Source organism: Rhynchophorus ferrugineus, unplaced genomic scaffold (genome assembly GCF_030347505.1).
Source record: "Rhynchophorus ferrugineus isolate W39M unplaced genomic scaffold, kcgeb_rfMv2 rfM3, whole genome shotgun sequence".
Lineage (NCBI taxonomy): Eukaryota > Metazoa > Arthropoda > Insecta > Coleoptera > Curculionidae > Rhynchophorus > Rhynchophorus ferrugineus.
The window spans coordinates 28,152,854-28,171,480 of NW_027472582.1; positions in this window are offsets into that span (position 1 = coordinate 28,152,854).

An 18,627-nucleotide genomic window follows, 5' to 3' on the forward strand; every position below is an offset into this window, starting at 1 on the left:
AAATTCCATTGTCGTAATAGGCTTAACTTCTGTCTCGTTAGAAAAGATTTATGTAACTTAGCACCTTTAATATGTTAATGCGAAATGTACATAGGCGGGTTGGACCATACCGATAAAAATCTCTTATTACCAACTAAAAACGTAATAGCTTATTTTCTAATCGATTTTCATTGGTTTCGTTGCGTGTGTTACCAACGCCGATGTTCGATCATATCGGATGTGTTTTACACACCTATTTTTCGTTAGCACCGGCTAGATTTACAATTCGAGAAAATGAATGAACAAATCGTATTGCTCGTTTTATTAATGATTTTCTCGAAACTAAACTGTAACCGTACAATACTGCTATACATTTTAATTAAAGTGATAAATTAACTATCTAGCAGAATAAATACCTAGACATACACCGTTAAATTAAAATTCAAACATAGTACAATATTTGTTCGGCGCTATAGCGATTATTAAGATTTTAAAAATATTTTAATACTAAGATGACTTGTTGCGAAATTTTTAAGGTGAGCCTAACCCAATGATTGAACTAATCAATTTGCTTTAATACAATAAAACATGTATAATTTAGGGCAGTGTATTATGGGCTGAAATTCATTTTAAAATGGAACTGATAAATATATTATCCATGTTTCTGTATTAATATCAGAAAATATTTGCCTTGAGATGTATTTCACGTAAATTATCAAAAGCATCAAAAGAAATAGCGGTCGAACGGAATAACATCTGAAGAATACGCCAAGTGCAGTAGGATATCCCCCTTCTGATTTTAAGTGCTTTTGGTATATGATGGTGGTTAATATTTTAACGCAAGTTTCAAGTGCATAACTAATCGATATCTTTAGGCATTTGATTTAGACGTTCACTGTAAGCCACAAACTTCTAATTGTATCAAAATAATACTACCATCCATGTATTGTAACTTTTACAGATAATCTTAATCAAGATTTTATCCAAATTAGTTTGTACGTTTAGTATTGTCGCAACAGATCAATTTTTTATAATAATGTGATATATAGTACCTTTTTCTTATTTTGTTGTATTCCAATGAGTCTGAAGCCAAATTGTAATTTGTAAGATAATCAATTTCTTTTGTTCCTTTAACTGTTTATCGACCAAGTTTTTCCAATTCTAATGGATTGAATTCGGATCAAACTAAACCAAATTTCTCAGGTAATTAACTTAGGAATTAAAAGGATACAAATTGAGGAATATAAATAAATCCTCCAAATGAACAATAAAGTCCAATGTTCAGTTGCTATAATTAGAGGTACAGAAAAATGTTAATAAAGTTAGAGGAGCCAGGATTTAATCCTTGTAAGATGTTTAGCCGCCAGGGATCCGCTAAAGAAGAAAGTACAAGGTCTACTGTTATCGTGGGAAAGCGTACATGGTATAAACGGGATGAAGAGCATGTACACGAGGACATTAATGATGTGTGAGGGACGGACATAATGTTTAATCAGCTTTGTCTGAAAACTGAATGGGTATTGGACACATAATTCAGTGTTAAATTCGACGTTTAGGTACTTTACAAGAATATTTTGCAAAAAAAGATCGGGAGGGTGTCGCCATTTGTAAGCACCAAAATAATGTAAATCAATTGCCGAAAGACCAACATAGTTCGGCATACTATCCTTGCAGTTTTCTAGCGGATTATTCAACGGTCTGTGAAAAACAATGGTTTTTATTGGTTGGTCAATCAGTAAAAATCACCACTTTTAAAAGAGTTTTCCAGAAACGACCTAACCACTTCTGACATATTTACTCAGCAATAGTAAGATTTTGACAACCTTTTATATTAAAACAGACAATTCATCATCGCCAGGTGCTTCTTTGTAATTTGATTTCGTGATTGCTTGAGAATATTTCTCTATTAATATAAAATATATTATTATGCACTCTAATAGTCTGTTGAGATAATTCAAAAGTAATTTTACTCTGTTACACAATGGAGCTTTTATTTGTTACATTCTAAGAGGAGGACATAAAATATGCAATTTCCAACTCGATAATCTTTGGCAACTCTTTGAAACTCATTCGAACTGCACAAACATAATGTACTCGCACTTGTTGTGGTCATATTAAATATGTTATATATGGGCGTGTATTTTCACTTTGGAAGGTACTCGTGTCAGTTTGGTATGAAAGTTTTGGAGTTTGGTTCACAGAGAGAGCTTTAATTTTAGATGATATAGTTAATGTTATACTTCGGTTGGGATTTTCTTATGATAATTTGTTGTAGTCGCTCAGGAAATTCGTTAAATAATTTGAATATTGAACACTATGCTACGATAAGTTCTAGTTCTGTTCTCTCAACTTAAACCCGTTTCACTAGTACACTATTATACCAGTTCCCAGGTCTTGATCCTCTTCAGTCTGAAGATGAAGAGTTGTCCATTTAGTAGCTGCAGCTCCTCTGGATTTCATGGTAGTGTCTGGCTGGACGTTTTCCGACCAACTCAATTGAGAAGCCAATATAGCCGTGTATATTATGTGTTATTTTCGGACAAAAAACTTCACATACAATGAACAATAACTTCTAAAATTGCAGAACAAATTTGTTTTCCTTCCTGATAGCATTACGTTCGTTATTCTATTGACCAAAATTCAAGTTGGAGGCGAATAAAATTTTTTCAAGAATTTTCAATAACTTTTTATAGAAAAACAGATCTACGGGTTATAACATCACATTATAATTAGTTGTTTACCAGGTTTTACTACCATAATAATACTTCTTCACTTCCGACTATGCAGGTACTTGATTCGTTCTAAACGCTGCATTAAATATATTGACGAATTTTATTATGGTTTTACTTAAGCAATTATTTTAACATTCTTCCACTGAATAAATCGAATATTAATATGTTCTTTGGTTTCAGAATTATTTTTATATCCTTATCCTTATTTTGTTTGGATAAGTGGTGTGATAGTTCAGATTGCTAGTCATTAACGCCTGTCTTTTATTGAAAGTGTATACTTGAGCTAGATGTAGGCCTGTTAATCCTCTTGGTTGCTGTCCAAAGTGAGTAATCGGACTCTTTATATACTAATAGCTCTTATAGATAAATGTTTATTGATTCCTATTTCAGATTTTGGAAAATTTTGAATTTTATTGTTAAGTTTATTCTTTTCTGTAGAATACTTACTTCGTTGCCTGCTTCTTCTGGCTTTTCCTTTTTCTTTCACTAGTTCCATTAAATTTAATGAAAATCGTATACTTTTAGTCATGAGTTTAATTAGTTTACAAATGTTGTAGACTATTCTATGGATAAGCTTCATAAATACCATCAATTGATATGTAATATTATTTGACGGAGTCGTGACACCAAAAAATAAGGTGGTACTAGATACAGCTGGATACAAGTGAAGAATAATAAAGAGTTATCTGGCCTTTGTGTGAGAACGTACATACTGCTTTGGAATATATTTAAAAAGGCTACAGAGGCACATTTTAAATGACAACATGGTTTAAAAGCCAAAAGTCTAAGCAGTAGCTAAGATGTAATAATGAATTAACAATCATGATAAGATTATGAAAAAAAACCTTAACACATTTTTGAATTTTTTATATATTGTATATTTACTCTAATTACTACAATATATTCTAATATAGAACGAATAAGCACATCATAATATAATTAAATTCACTGCTCATTTAAAAACTGTTAAAAAATCGGCTAGCTATTTTTAATATAACAGTGTTTTCATGTTCTACATTTTCAATGGTTTACTATTTTATTTTTGCTGCTTTTTGTTTTCAACCTTTGTTCATGACCTACTATTGAAAAGCTGTATATCAAATCCAATCCACTAATGCATTTCAAATATATTTTTTGCTATACAGATTTATTAATAACGGGTAACATACAAAATCGACTCGGTTGTTTGGCAAAAAAACAAGATGTTCATTTCTATCACTTCGAGTAAATTGAGTTTTAAAATTTCAGTCGTTAATCAAATCTTTTGGTTGCTCAGTGACAGAATTGTTTTTAATTTAGCTTTTTTTAGTGTTTGTTAATATAAGTTTTTTAGACGACTTATTTGACCTTGATGCTGCATTTGAGTATATACATATTAGAGATATATATTATTATATGTAGATATTTTCTGATTGTTTTGCAAGAATATTTATTACAACTAAATTTTAATAATCATTTTCAAAAATCACGTTGTTTAGTACTTATGCAAGACAGATTTACGTTAATTTATAGAAGGGTACTATTACTGACAAGAACAAGTAATACGAGGTAGTAAATGTCAAAGCAAAAAATATTACAATATTAGGTATTTGCGTGAATATTGTTAATGTTTCACTTTAATTAAGGCATTTATTAAGAAAATATGGTAAAATTTATATTAATCAAAGTAGTTTTAATCATGTTCTACAATTATTTTCTATTTTTCTGGCGACATGACGGCGATAGAAATCTTAGTTGGTATGGGACGAATCATCAATTTTTACACTTCTTCAGGATTTCGAAATCGAGTTCTAATAAAGTCATGGTGTATCGGTCTGAGCAAATTATAAGGGTAGGCGCAAAATGGGATGCAGCTTAGTGAGGTGACGCAGTGAGAGACACGGCGAGCGTACGCAGGATAAAACTGCCAGACGCCGAAACCGCAATAATACGACTGCAGTTCTTGCTTCGCAGTAAAGCTGTATAATGCTCTATAATAATAATATAATGCTGTATATATGCACTAATAGCTACTGAACTAGAATTTATTTCTGAATGTGATTGGGAAAACGAATTCGAATCTGAAATGGTAATGTTTATCTCCCAGATGGCTAGTAATAGGTAACTCAGAAGTTGTATATAAAAAGAAGAAAGACTCACGGAGAATTTACTTTAATTAAATTATTTAGTGAAAAATTTAATCCTCATGTAGTCTACATGGCTTTTATCATACAAATGTTGTCGAATCCGCATATTTCAACATTTTTAAACACACACCGTGACTCTAGGCGAAAAACTGCGACAAAAACAGTAGCTATCATTTTTTAAACCTAAAATCTTGTAGTAAATGTCGCCCCGTCCCATTTTCTGGGTGCCTAATCAGAATGCAAATAAGTGATGAGTAGCCAGTTGTGGCCTAATTTTTTATTCGAGTAGCAACAGTGTACCCTTCAGTTTTGATTTTACATCTTTTACATGGCTTTTTATTTGGTAATCCGCTGTTGACGATTTTCGTACAATAATACGTCTTTCTATTTGTTCAACCAACGTAGGTAAGCATCTACAGTAACAGCTTAATTCACTTTTTGTGACCATGAGTATTATGCTTCGATGTCAATGCGGTATGCTTTCCCTGTGCCTGTATCTGCTTCCTCGCTTGGGATTGTTGTAGTAGATTGATCCAGTTTTCGTGACCAGTCACAGTACGTCACAGAAAACTTTCCTTTTTGGACTATCAGGCAATGAAGCCGCGATGTTGAAGGGATTTGATATGGCATTTTTAGTATATTTATGTTAGAGCCATTTTTACGATATCCGAAGTTTGAAAATAGTTGATTCATCAACTGCTAAGCTGTCTAAATTTTTTTTGAGATGTATCGGGACATCTTTGATGTCGCCATATTTAAATTGTTGAAACCAACATCAAAATTTAAGAAATTCGTTGGCAGATTTTTTCAAACCAAACAACAAAAGAAAATGGAATTTTTAGCGCATGGTAAAAGCACATACTTGTAAAATACAAATAAAAACCACTTAAAAGGACATTTCTCAAACTTTAAAATTTTATATTAATTTTTCAATTTAGATATTTTAAAACTTGTTTTCTAGCTAAAGCTGGCAAAAATACTTCCAAAAATATTTGTCTTCTAATGTGCAACAAGCACACATTTTTATTCAATCAGTGTCAGTACAAAATCGTCACTTTATCGTCCAAATCTAATATTTTCTTTATTTGCGGATATTAGGATTTACCAATTTTTCATTAATTAAACCAACATGTCATGTTAATTGGGTGTATTAGTGATTCGCTACTGTAATATGTTATAAAGCTAGTCCTTCACTAGAAAAAACATTATTCTTTTTGCTCGTTTATATAGTGACGATTCTTCTCTTAGTACTTAGCCTAAACCTCAATCGGTTGCAATTGACAGCGTTTTATTACGAAAATTACATTTGGCAGAATATGTTTAAATTCTTACTTAAAATCTATTTGAATTATTCGTATAATTGATGGTCAAAATAATATATAGTATTTAATATATTAATACAACTATTATCATATTTTTATAGTTAGACTAAATAGTAACTAAATTTGCAACAGAGGTACAACAATTTTCTTTAAATTCAAAACGAGAAATGAAACGTCACGTAAAACAATAAAACAAAATATCGAAATTAAGACTTATTAATCTCTTAATTTAAATCGACAACTTTGTCCGGTTTATCTTGATTGATCCAAATAGTTTACGACTTGTCTTGTCATCGAACAATATGATACGATCATGTGACAACAGTTTTTATCGGAAGACCACAATGGGTATTAAAGTTGATAATATCTTTGGTATGTTAAAACATGAAGTTTTCTTTTATTATAAATGTAGTGTGAACTTTTAAAAATATATAAGTATAGATGGCTAAATAAATAAATAAGTAGAGCTTAATGAATAGAGAATAATAAATACAAAATAATAAATAGAGAATAGCAATTGAAGAAGAATAATTGGGAAATAACAAATAATAAATGGGAATTAAAGAAAAAACTGGAATACTCTTTGAACAAACTCCACATTTAATGAAGCACAGGTTGGGCGGCACAGAGGTAATGACTGTGAGCGCCGCGTCTTCAGAAATGAACTCTTATGAAGTTCTGATGTCCCTTGGAGGTATTAAGATATTATTTCTGGCAAAAACAGCCCCCGAAGAACATTCAACAATGTTGGCTTTCATGTGAATTATTTTTGTTGCTAAATATTCGCGATACGTTCTACAATAAAAATGAAACGGCAATTCCGCCAAATTCGCCTATATTATCATTCACGCCTCTTTTAAAAAACATGAGTATCAACCCGGCTTTCGTTATCCAGTTTAGCTGTGATGATCTTCAGTTTTTATCCAAATTTTGGTATCTCCAAATTCCATTATTCTGCATGTCAATAGAACACGGGCATTATAGTATGTTAAAGTTCAAACGGCCTTATTGAAATCGCCATTATATATGTAAACAGCAAAAAGCCCGATAAAGTTATGTCAATATAAAACTAATAAATTTAATTTGGATTATACAATTGTTTAAATCACTTAAATTCACGGAAACTAATTAAAGCACAAACAATACGAACGGTTCTTGATGACCTTTTGGTTCTGAAAGAGAAATTAACCTTCTATATTCTATTCACACGCAATAAGTTTGTTAGGGCGTAGCGAACGACTGCTTTATTGTTACGACCTTCGGTAAAACAAGCGAATAATAAGTAGTTATCAATCGAGAAAAAAAAACACGCATTTTGTTACAGTATTTTAGTTTTTACTTGATTTCTTACTCAGTCGCTTTGATTGCATAACCATGAAATATTCGCTAATAACAGACGTTTAAGTGAAATAAATATCACAAAAACTGCTGCAATTTATGCAAGCGAAAAATCGTAATAAATACATATATTATTACAAATTTATAGGCGCTCTTTGTTTTGCTACACCGTACCAACTTCCTGCATTAATGCGGAAATCTGTCCTATCTAGATTAAAAGTACCAGAGAAATTCAATTGAATTATCATTACAATATCATTACCTTGCAATATTTGGCTTTAGATGTAAACTTTTTTCTATTACGTGCAAACACATAAACATTTAAATCGATAATCAATCATTATGTTTAGAATTGCGTCAGTTATTAGAATATTATGTAATATCTGATTTAGTTTGTTCTTATGTTTGTTGCTAGCTGGATAAAAACTTTGACAAAATAATATTTGAGCAAGTTTAAAATACTTATCTTTCTCGGTAATATAAAAATATAATTTATTGCTACTGAAATAATATGTTCAAAAAAATTCTTTTCTTAGCCGACTTCAAAAAAGGTTCTATGTTCGTCTGTATATATTTTTTTAATGTGTGTTCGCCGATTTCTCCGTTAATTAAAGGCCGATTTTCAATTTTTTTTTTATTCCAAAGCGTGCACTTCCAAGGTGGTTCCCGTTGGAACCTAGTCAGGATTTGATGGAGGGAAAGGGAGAAATCGAGGGAAACCCTCAAATTACAAAGGAATGTACAAAGTTTTTACATATGTTTTTACATAAAATGATCAGATATTTGAGTACAATTTTATTGCTGAAATGATGATATGGAAAATCGGAAGTAGTGAAAAAGCCATTCAGATTGCTTTTCCAGCACTAACCATATCATATGAGAAGTCGTAGAAATATTGCAGGCAACTGCTTCTATGGTGTAATGGTTAGAGCGTTCAGATCATACGCGTAGGTCACGGGTTTCATTCCCGACGGTGGCAACAATTTTTTGTTGTTCTAGTTTATTCCTATTCTTCCTCATAAGAGTTGGACCTTTACTTGGCCTACCAATTGTAATACTTAATAAAGTATCTGTGTAATTTATTAAATAAATATATAACACATAAAATATTTTTAACAAAAAAAATTGAACCAACTTCAAAAAATAGATAAGTAGGTCGCTAAAAATAAAAGATAACCAAACTTTTATTTATATATATCACAAAAAAATGTTTTAAAATAAAATATGTACATAATAATCGTTGTAATAAGTAAATAAAAATAAACAACAACCTTATTTAACTTATGTACTACACGTATTTTATATTCAACTATATACACACAATTTAGGTTACCTAAACCTATGTGTCTAGTTAGAATGTTATGTTAGTCAATTCAATTATCAGTTCAATTTGGGAAACTCTCATTGTTCTTTATTTAAAATTAAAAATACCCTAATTGTACTTACTTATTTTTTCTGTAGATTTCTGTCTGCCTAATATAAATATAACTAATTCCAAGTTGAACTAGTGCCCATACTTTCCTTCTCGATAGGTAAAGCTAAGGACTAAACATATGTTATGTATTGAATTGTAATTATATATATCAATTATAATACAATATATGTGAGTTTGTAGGCAGTCAATCTAAAAAGTATAAGTAAATGAAAGTTTAAAAAAACAATATTAAGCAACCATGAATTACCAGTAACCTAGATGGAATAAAGAGGAATCCGGGAATAAGAAGAGTCTTTATCGGTTGATTATTAGTTTCAGAGATCCCGTTCTGAAGAAGAAATCTGTAACGATGTTGAAGCATCAACTAATTCTAGTAAACGCCGTTTCAATCCGAAATCCAGCATTTGACTGTTGGTAAATATTAAAAAATAAGGAACTTGGAGATTTCCGAAAAAGGTCAGAAGTCTTCTAATTACCATAAGTTTAACTTCCATGAATAAAGGTGTGAATTACTTGCCCATTTATCATGTTTACCGATCATTACCTGCCGGTTATTATATTCTGAAGCTATATTTAGAAACAAATCTACACTTGTTGAAATGCTGCGTGTTGATTGGTATAAAGTGTGGGAAAAGAGTATGTTGACTAAAGTACTCCATAAAAAGGGTTTATATTATATAGCGGAAACATAATTACAATTCAAATATTTTTTATATACGTGTCTTTTAGCAAATTATTATACTTTAGATTTTTTCAAGAGATTTAAATTCGTATCGAAGTAGATTTTCTGGTAATAAATTTATAACATTTATTGTTCTGTCGAGGAACGTGTGTTCGTTTAGGAAATATAAGTACCATGACAATGGATATTGGGCTGAAAAAATTTTAGGTTTACTGTACTTCTTTCAGTTCACGTAGATGCTATATAAGAAAAGCAGAAAATATTGTTTCGTAATACCGAAACGGCTTGAAATTGCATTCTATTAATATATATTTTTCGTTCAAAGTAATAAATTGTGGAACAAATAAATTATGTTGGTCACAGTCAATCAGTAGTATCATCGTAATACCATAAATGTTCAGAAAAACAGTCTAAATTTATTCCACTTACTATGTTAAAACCAATAAAATTTGATTAAGATTAAGTGCTGTATAAATATAAATTTCCTAAATATTTTAAGTAATTTAACTGATTTTAATTTAAATTGAACTGATTCGTAGCTAGACAACTAGCTCTGATCAAATGAATACTATTAGAAAATCAATCAATTGATCTCCTTGATTTTAGTGCAGATTTTATAATAATAATTTCAAAGAATTTCGAAAAATTTGTAAATAATTAATTTAATTACATCATGGATAGCCCTAAACAACTTCTTTTCCAGGAATCTGTATTTTTCTATCTAAAAATATACTTTTTACACTGCCAAATCTATTAATTCTCAAAATAGCTATTAACATTCGTTCTTTATGATTGATATTAGTTTTGCCTCTTTTAGGATTAAAATATTCTCTGTTATAGTGTTTGATTTTTAAATATTAATTACGTTTATTAATTACGTGTAGTAATAAGTGTAATAATGAAGCAGAATAAAACTAATCTTTGCGAGCTAGTTTCTTACGATTATGTTGTTGATATTATGATTTCGATCTAAAGATATGGCGTTGAAACTGATTTATAACAGCTCATTCAATATACTGTAATTCATAACAATAAATCTTAAAAATTGTACCTATATTTGATGCTAATATATAAAAAGTTATATTAATAAAAAAGGCAATTCCACTCAAATTTACTAATATTAGATATCTAGCATAGGTAGATATAAATATAGACTAGGTGTCAATAGTGGACTATAAATTATGACTTTTCATGTACTATAGTAATTATAAAATATATGCCAGGGAAAAATGCGAGAAAATTATATGAAAATAAAACGATTAGTGTAGATTACATTTTAATTTAAATTTAACTGATTCGTAGCTAGACAACTAGCTCTGATCACATTAATACTATTAGAAAATCAATCAATTGATCTCCTTAATATTGATTTTAGTGCAGATTTTATAATAACAATTTCAAGGAATTTCGAAAAATTTGTAAATAATTAATTTAATTACATCACGGATAGCCCTAAACAACTTCTTTTCAAGGAATCTGTATTTGCTGTTTTCTTTCTATCTAAAATTATACTTTTTACACTGCCAAATCTATTAATTCTCAAAAAAGCTATTAACATTCGTTCTTTATGATTGATGTTAGTTTTGCCTCTTTTAAGATTAAAATATTCTTTGTTATAGTGTTTGATTTTTAAATATTAATTACGTTTATTAATTACGTGTAGTAATAAGTGTAATAATGAAGCAGAATAAAACTAATCTTTGGGAGCTAGTTTCTTACGATTATGTTGTTGATATTATGATTTCAATTTAAAGATATGGCGTTGAAACTGATTTATAAACTTAATAAGTTCACAGCTCATTCAATGTACTGTAATTCTTAACAATACATCTTAAAAATTGTACCTATATTTGATGCTAATATACAAAAAATTATATTAATAAAAAAGTCAATTCAACTCTACTTTATTAATATTAGATATGTAGCACAGATAGATATAAATATAGACTAGCTGTCAATAGTGGACTTTTAATTATGACTTTTCATGTATTATAATAATTATAAAATATATGCGAGGGAAAAATGCGAGAAAATTATATGAAAATAAATCGGTTAGTGTAGATTACATTTTAATTTAAATTGAACTGATTCGTAGCTAGACAACTAGCTCTGATCAAATGAATACTATTAGAAAATCAATTAATTGATCTCCTTAATATTGATTTTAGTGCAGATTTTATAATAATAATTTCAAAGAATTTCGAAAAAATTGTAAATAATTAATTTAATTACATCATGGAGAGCCCTAAACAACTTCTTTTCAAGGAAACTGTATTTGCTGTTTTCTTTCTATCTAAAAATATACTTTTTACACTGCCAAATCTATTAATTCTCGAAAATGCTATTAACATTCGTTCTTTATGATTGATATTAGTTTTGCCTCTTTTAGGATTAAAATATTCTTTGTTATAATGTTTGATTTTTAAATATTAATTACGTTTATTAATTACGTGTACCAATAAGTGTAATAAGGAAGCAGAATAAAACTAATCTTTGCGAGATAAACTGATTTATAACCATAATAAGTTCACAGCTCATTCAATATACTGTAATTCTTAACAATATATCTTAAAAATTCTACCTATATTTGATGCTAATATACAAAAAAGTTGTATTAATAAAAAAGGCAATTCAACTCTACTTTACTAATATTAGATATGTAGCACAGGTAGATACAAATATAGACTAGCTGTCAATAGTGGACTATCAATTATGACTTTTCATGTACTATAATAATTATAAAATATATGCGAGGGAAAAATGCGAGAAAATTATATGAAAATAAATCGGTTAGTGTAGATTATAAGACTATTTTGAAGCTTTTATGAAGGAATTGTATACATTTTATTAGAAAAAGGCACCTGGAATTGGTCAATAAAACTATTAAGTTCCGTTATTTAATTGCATTTTCTGGAATAAAACTGTGGTCGCGAATTTTTTTATGACCTCCGTCGACCATCAATTGATATTTTGAAATGATAATTTGTAGTATGGGAGGGGAAAACATCAGCTGGATATGGGGCTCCAGGTGGTTCTCTGAGTTATACGATCATTGCTCGATGGTATTGTACTTTTTTAAATTCATGTACGAATTCGATTACAACGATAACCTTAGGAGATGGTGCGTTATCTGTAAACAACAAACCACTGCATGCAAAATTCTAGATATTTCTTCTCACTAATTTAGCTCCTTTCGATAAATTTGTTTCTTAGTCACGATCTAGTTCACTTTAGCGATGTTAATTTCACTTGAATAAGTTCTTCTACATTTTAAATGCATTTGAATGTTCTTTACTATTTATAACCTCTTATTATTGACTAAATCAATTCTGAATAATTTTTCTACAATGTGTATAATCAGTGATTAAGCACATGAAACTTAAGAAAAATTGTCCATTCCATGTTCTTATCACTCGATGTAATTAGAGTTTGCATTTGGTGTCAGAATGTTGATAACTCGTTAAAGCCAAACCAGAATAGATCACGTATATTATCTATAATATTAAAAATTATTGAGAAATCGTACATCATGAGGCTAAATATGGTAACTGAAAATAGAAATATTCTTCTGGGACATCAATTTGGGTTTAGAAATAAGCGTGGAAATATGTTATATCACTCTACTTTTAACAAGTCTGATTACGAAAAATACGCTTATGTTAAGACTGAATGGAGGTTTAGATAGACAGACGTCTAGACATAGACAATTTGATTTATGTATGAATGGAGTTAAATCCTCAATGTTGTTTTGTATCGCCGTTCAACAAGTCGCCTCTCCATTTCATAAAATAAAACAGGTATTTTAAGGAAATAATAGTTTTTGTTTTCAAAACCTCTTCACATTTTATAACTTATATATAACAAATATATAGACTGATAGTACCTCAAATAAATAACATTGGTAATTTAATATCTTAGACATTTTAAAAAATATGGCACTTAGTCTAGTAAGTTAAACTAACGAAGATTTTCCATCATTTACACCTTAAATTTCAGAAATCTTATCTTACAGATACACAGTATACTGTAAAAAAGATAATGAGCTTACAGAATTACGTTAAATATATTCAGTGTTTCGACAAATACTGGGCCAGTATACTGCCGATTTGGTGAGCACAACAATTAGTCCTGGCTACATATGTAGATAGCCTACACATCATTCTTAGCATCTTATGAATTAACAGTATCAACTGTGCCTAAAACTTGACGAACTTGAGCTAATTATGCAAAATATACAGAAGATGCTCAACAGTGACTTGTAATAGTTACCAACTGCCCCAACTTGACACAAGAATATATGTGCTAAACAATAACAATTTCAATTTAAACCACTCTGAAGGTATTGACTCATCGGGGGTAAATCAAAGAGACCCTTAGTTACAAAAATGTTGCTGAGCCTGGAGCTACCAAAGCTAATAGAGCTACCATTCACCGGTTCCCAAACACAATGTTGTGTGTCATAGTCGATTTTCTATATTACGTCGCTAATGAAGTGACGGAGCCTGATTTTCTTCTAGAAACCACAATGAGTGTAACTCAAAATTTAAGAGTTTTGATACTTAAGTACTAGTTTAGAAAGCGCGCATCTCATTCTACTTATTAACTAAATTAACTAAATTTACGTGATTACAGTGATGACTGTAGATTAAAATATTTCGTAGACTATAGAGTAAAACTTAGAATAATATGTTTTACATAGGAGATCACCTATCACTCAATGGATATTGGCTGAGTGGAAAAAAATCCTTTAAGGTGACTTAAATTTCGAACAATCAAGTACCGGTACATTTTGATGAAACACACACTAGGAAACTAACAGAAATATATTACGCATAGCAAGCAAGCACAAAAACCATGCATCAAAATTCAAAAATCATAAAGCTTCTTCAATTAAATGTTTTATATCACCAGCGATAATTGTTTTGCAAAGTACATTATTGGAAGATGTGTGAACTACATTAATACTAAGTCAAAATTAAAGAAATAATACAAAACACTGCACTTCCATAAAAAAAAACAAAATTGTAAGTAGGGTTATAAATTATTAAATATACATTTAGATGGAGTTTTGAAACTATTTAATAAAGGTGTTATCGTTTCGAATCACATCTTGATCTAGGTCTAGATTATTCGATATATTTATGTATTGTTCCTGTCCATACTCAAAACTTCGATATTGATTTTTAATCGATACACAGCCTTCTATCCGTAGATAAGATTGATCTAATAAATGTACTTTCACTTTTTATGACACTGATTGTTGTTTTATTTATATTACGAAATTACAACCAAAAATTAGCAACCTGTTTTCATAAACATAGTAATAATGACATTAAAATAAATTAGTGGCTATTTTGGTTTAATAGTGCTCACATTTTGTATTGCATAAATAAAATAAAATTACACTTTGCGGGGTGTTTTGTAATGGCCGATTAAGTAATATAATTAAATCATTTAGGTGTTCTTTATTAAACTATATACTATAGCAAAAGTCAGCTTTGTTTTACCACATTAACCTTTTCGATTGCATAGAAGAAGCTTGAAACTATCTGATATTTAAAATCATCTGGTACAAAATACTGAAGGAAAGCAATGGTAGTATGTAATAGGTATGAACCAATATAAAAGGTGCGATAATGAAAAATAAATAACATAAAAAATATTTTATATGCAGGTGATTTCTTATCCAATAAGAATTTTTTGTTTCCATTGATCGTTCAGTAATTTGACAAGCTCATCTATTTCTCTTTTATGACTTTGCTAATAATTGTCATTAACATTCAAAATATTTGTTCTTTTTAACTAATTTAAAAGTTTCTTAATATTACTTTTTATTACCATGCCATATGACGTGGTATAAATCACATATTAATGTCTTAACTAATCTAAAAATTATTTGCTTCTGGCTGATGCTTTTTTTAATTATTAATAGTTTCTAAATTACATTTTTAATAGCTATTCGTAAATTTATTTCCTATACGTAAAATATATTTTGATAAAGTTAAGTTAAAGTTAGTATAATTAGTTATCAACAATGGCTTTAATTTTGTTTTATATGTATAATAGTGAGCTTATTGCAATGTCAAATAATATATGTTACAGTGGAAATAATATCTAAAGTAATATAGTAAGTGTTTTACAGTTAAACTATGTAGTTCTGTATTTCTCATAGTACTAAACTTGGGATATGAATTGAATACAATGGTTGCCTATTTTAAGTGAATCGATTTAACAGAAAATCGTGCGTATTTATTCTATTCCTCGATTAATAGCGACAGTAAATTTAAGGATATATTTCACATGCTAAAAAGCTTTAAACTTCTTTAAGGTAGTGTTTATATACATTAGTATTTATTTATATTTTAACTTAGTTTAATTGTTACAAATGTATTATACATTCATTACTTAACACGTTTCATAAGATTGCATAAATATATTACAGTCATTTTCTCATTTTCGTGTAGATTTTTACAGCTTGTGAAATATATTGCTCAATATTGTCATCTTTCAAAATGCATTGTTTTTGCATAAATGAGTTTGTGTAATGAGTAGTTTGATCTCCCGATGAACGTTCTAGTTATTTAATTAGATTTAAGTTTTCCTTATCATATTATGTTCATCTGTTATTATTTCCGTTCTTCTGTTAATTAATGTTCAATCAATTGTTTAAAAATGGTAGATCGTTGAATGTCTTCAATAGAAGAAGAACTTAAGAAGAATACAAGAAGAACATATTGAACATTTTTAGAATATTTTTTACATGTGATATTTATTCCAACACTCATCTTACTTTTATATGCTTTCAAAATATTGATTCCTTTATTGTTTGCTGCACACCAGTTTGTTTCATTTTTAGTTAACTTCAAACAGTATTCTGAAACACAGGCGCATTTTGTTTCTGTAAAATTGTAAACATACTATCTCTTAATATATTTGAGGTTTCATTTATCTTTTTTATCAGAATAACTCATTAATTTTTTAAAAATTTTTAATGACTATTAGAAATAGTGTTTGATATTGCTTCTTCTTAATATAAGGTGCTTGCATATATTTTGGTCAGCGATATCTATTGTTGAAAATGCAGTGTATATATATAAACACTTATTAAACAGTTTAATGTAATTGTTGAATTCGATGGTTTGATTTGGATTTAATTTATCATGCACCACATTTTTCCATATAAAATTATAGTTTTAAATTTAATATTATTGAGTACTCCAGTGCATATGGGCGTTACTCAAGGAATGTGTAATGTTGCATTTTTGAAATTTTACTATTTTTGTTTTCATTTGAAGAAATCTGCTGCGAGGCCCGTCAAATATTTTTAGAAATTTATGGCGATGATGCTCTCTCTTGCCCTAATTATTGATTTTGTTTTGAACGATTTATAAATGGCGATTTAGCAGATAGCTGACTAGTAACGAATCGTGGATCATATTGGATGACAACACTCGGCCAAGACAAGTGGAAGATAAGCTGTTGGAATTGACATTTCTGCTGTACCCAACGCGTTAAAAAACAATTGTTCACATCTACACAGTATCTACACACATCTACACACAGTAAGCCAACCTGACATTTGTAAAACATTTTTATTTTTCAATATCGATGTGTTCTTTGTGGTGGTTTTCGGAAGGTTGGCAGGCAACATTCATTGTTCTACCAGATCTATTTGCTTGGCTTTCAAAAAGTTAATTGGGTGTTTAAACAACTAGCATTAGTCCTATACATTAGTTTTACAGGATCTTTTTGTAATTTGATGCTTTATTACAAAAAATCGGCACAATATAATTTACGTATTCCTCCTCGAAAGAATGATATATCTCTTGGGGATATTCACGACTCAGCCCATTTTTTGGTATCTTCGAAAGAAGTGAAGCGCTACTCGAACAAGTCACGACTCATTTGTGGGAATAAGTAATAACCAGAAGGAGCAAGGCCTGCATAAAATGGTGGGTGGAGTAGTACTTTCCATTTTAAAGTACCTAAGTATGGTTTCATCGGTTTTGCAACATGTGGTTGAGCCTTATCATGCTGAGGAATTATTCTGTCTTTGCTATTATTTCGGTCGTTAGCGTACAGTGTTTAGCCCAAAGGCATCAATTATGGTCGATAGCGATCCCAATTCATGGTTTCATTGAGGAATGCCCTCAAATTATCATCTTCATCTTTTTCGCTGTCCAGAGAGCTTTTCGTCTTCGGTGTCAAAATCATCACTTTTAAAACTTCGAAACCAGTATATTAAAATCTCTGGAGCATGATTGCCATAAGCATCAAATTTCATTTAATGATCTTCATCCATTTTTTTTTCAAGTCACTTAAAACATTTTTGGTTCACACTTCGACGAAATGACACATACTGAAAAGTGAAGCCAGTAGGTGCTTCAACATGAGGTAGGTTACAAATGTACCCGACGTGATTTGCTGTAAATCGTTTAAAATTAATTTATAGGCCGACACTCTCTAATTCGGTGATTTTACATCAGGATATCGGCATGTAGAGCAGATATATAATTGCTCTCAAGACACGACCTAGCGGTCAAGCTCTTTCAAACACCCATGAGATGTCCAGGAATATTACATTTTCTTCAAACGCTCTTTCGATAAGCGCGGTTAGTTTCTGAATATGTTCACTTTTCGAGTAATGATTTCGAAATTTAAAAAAAATATTATGTTTGTAAGTGGTTTAACTAGTTTCAATAGTATTTTATTAAACAACTTAGATATGACAGGTTGATTCTCATGAAGATGTAGATTCTCATCCCTGTGCTAGAAAAAAAGAACAATCAATTTGGCAAAAATATTTTTGTACTATATCAGGTTCCCGTCAATTATTCCATATAACTATTATTGATATATTTCGATATTTTGCCTGAGGCGTAGCAGTTGTACTATGTAGCTGCACCCATTGCGATAAAATGCATCTTACGTCGGACTTTTAGCTCATCGATCAGATGTATTTCAAAAAATCTTCCCACACTTGAAAGGTTAGGTCGTTGCGTCGAGCAGCCGA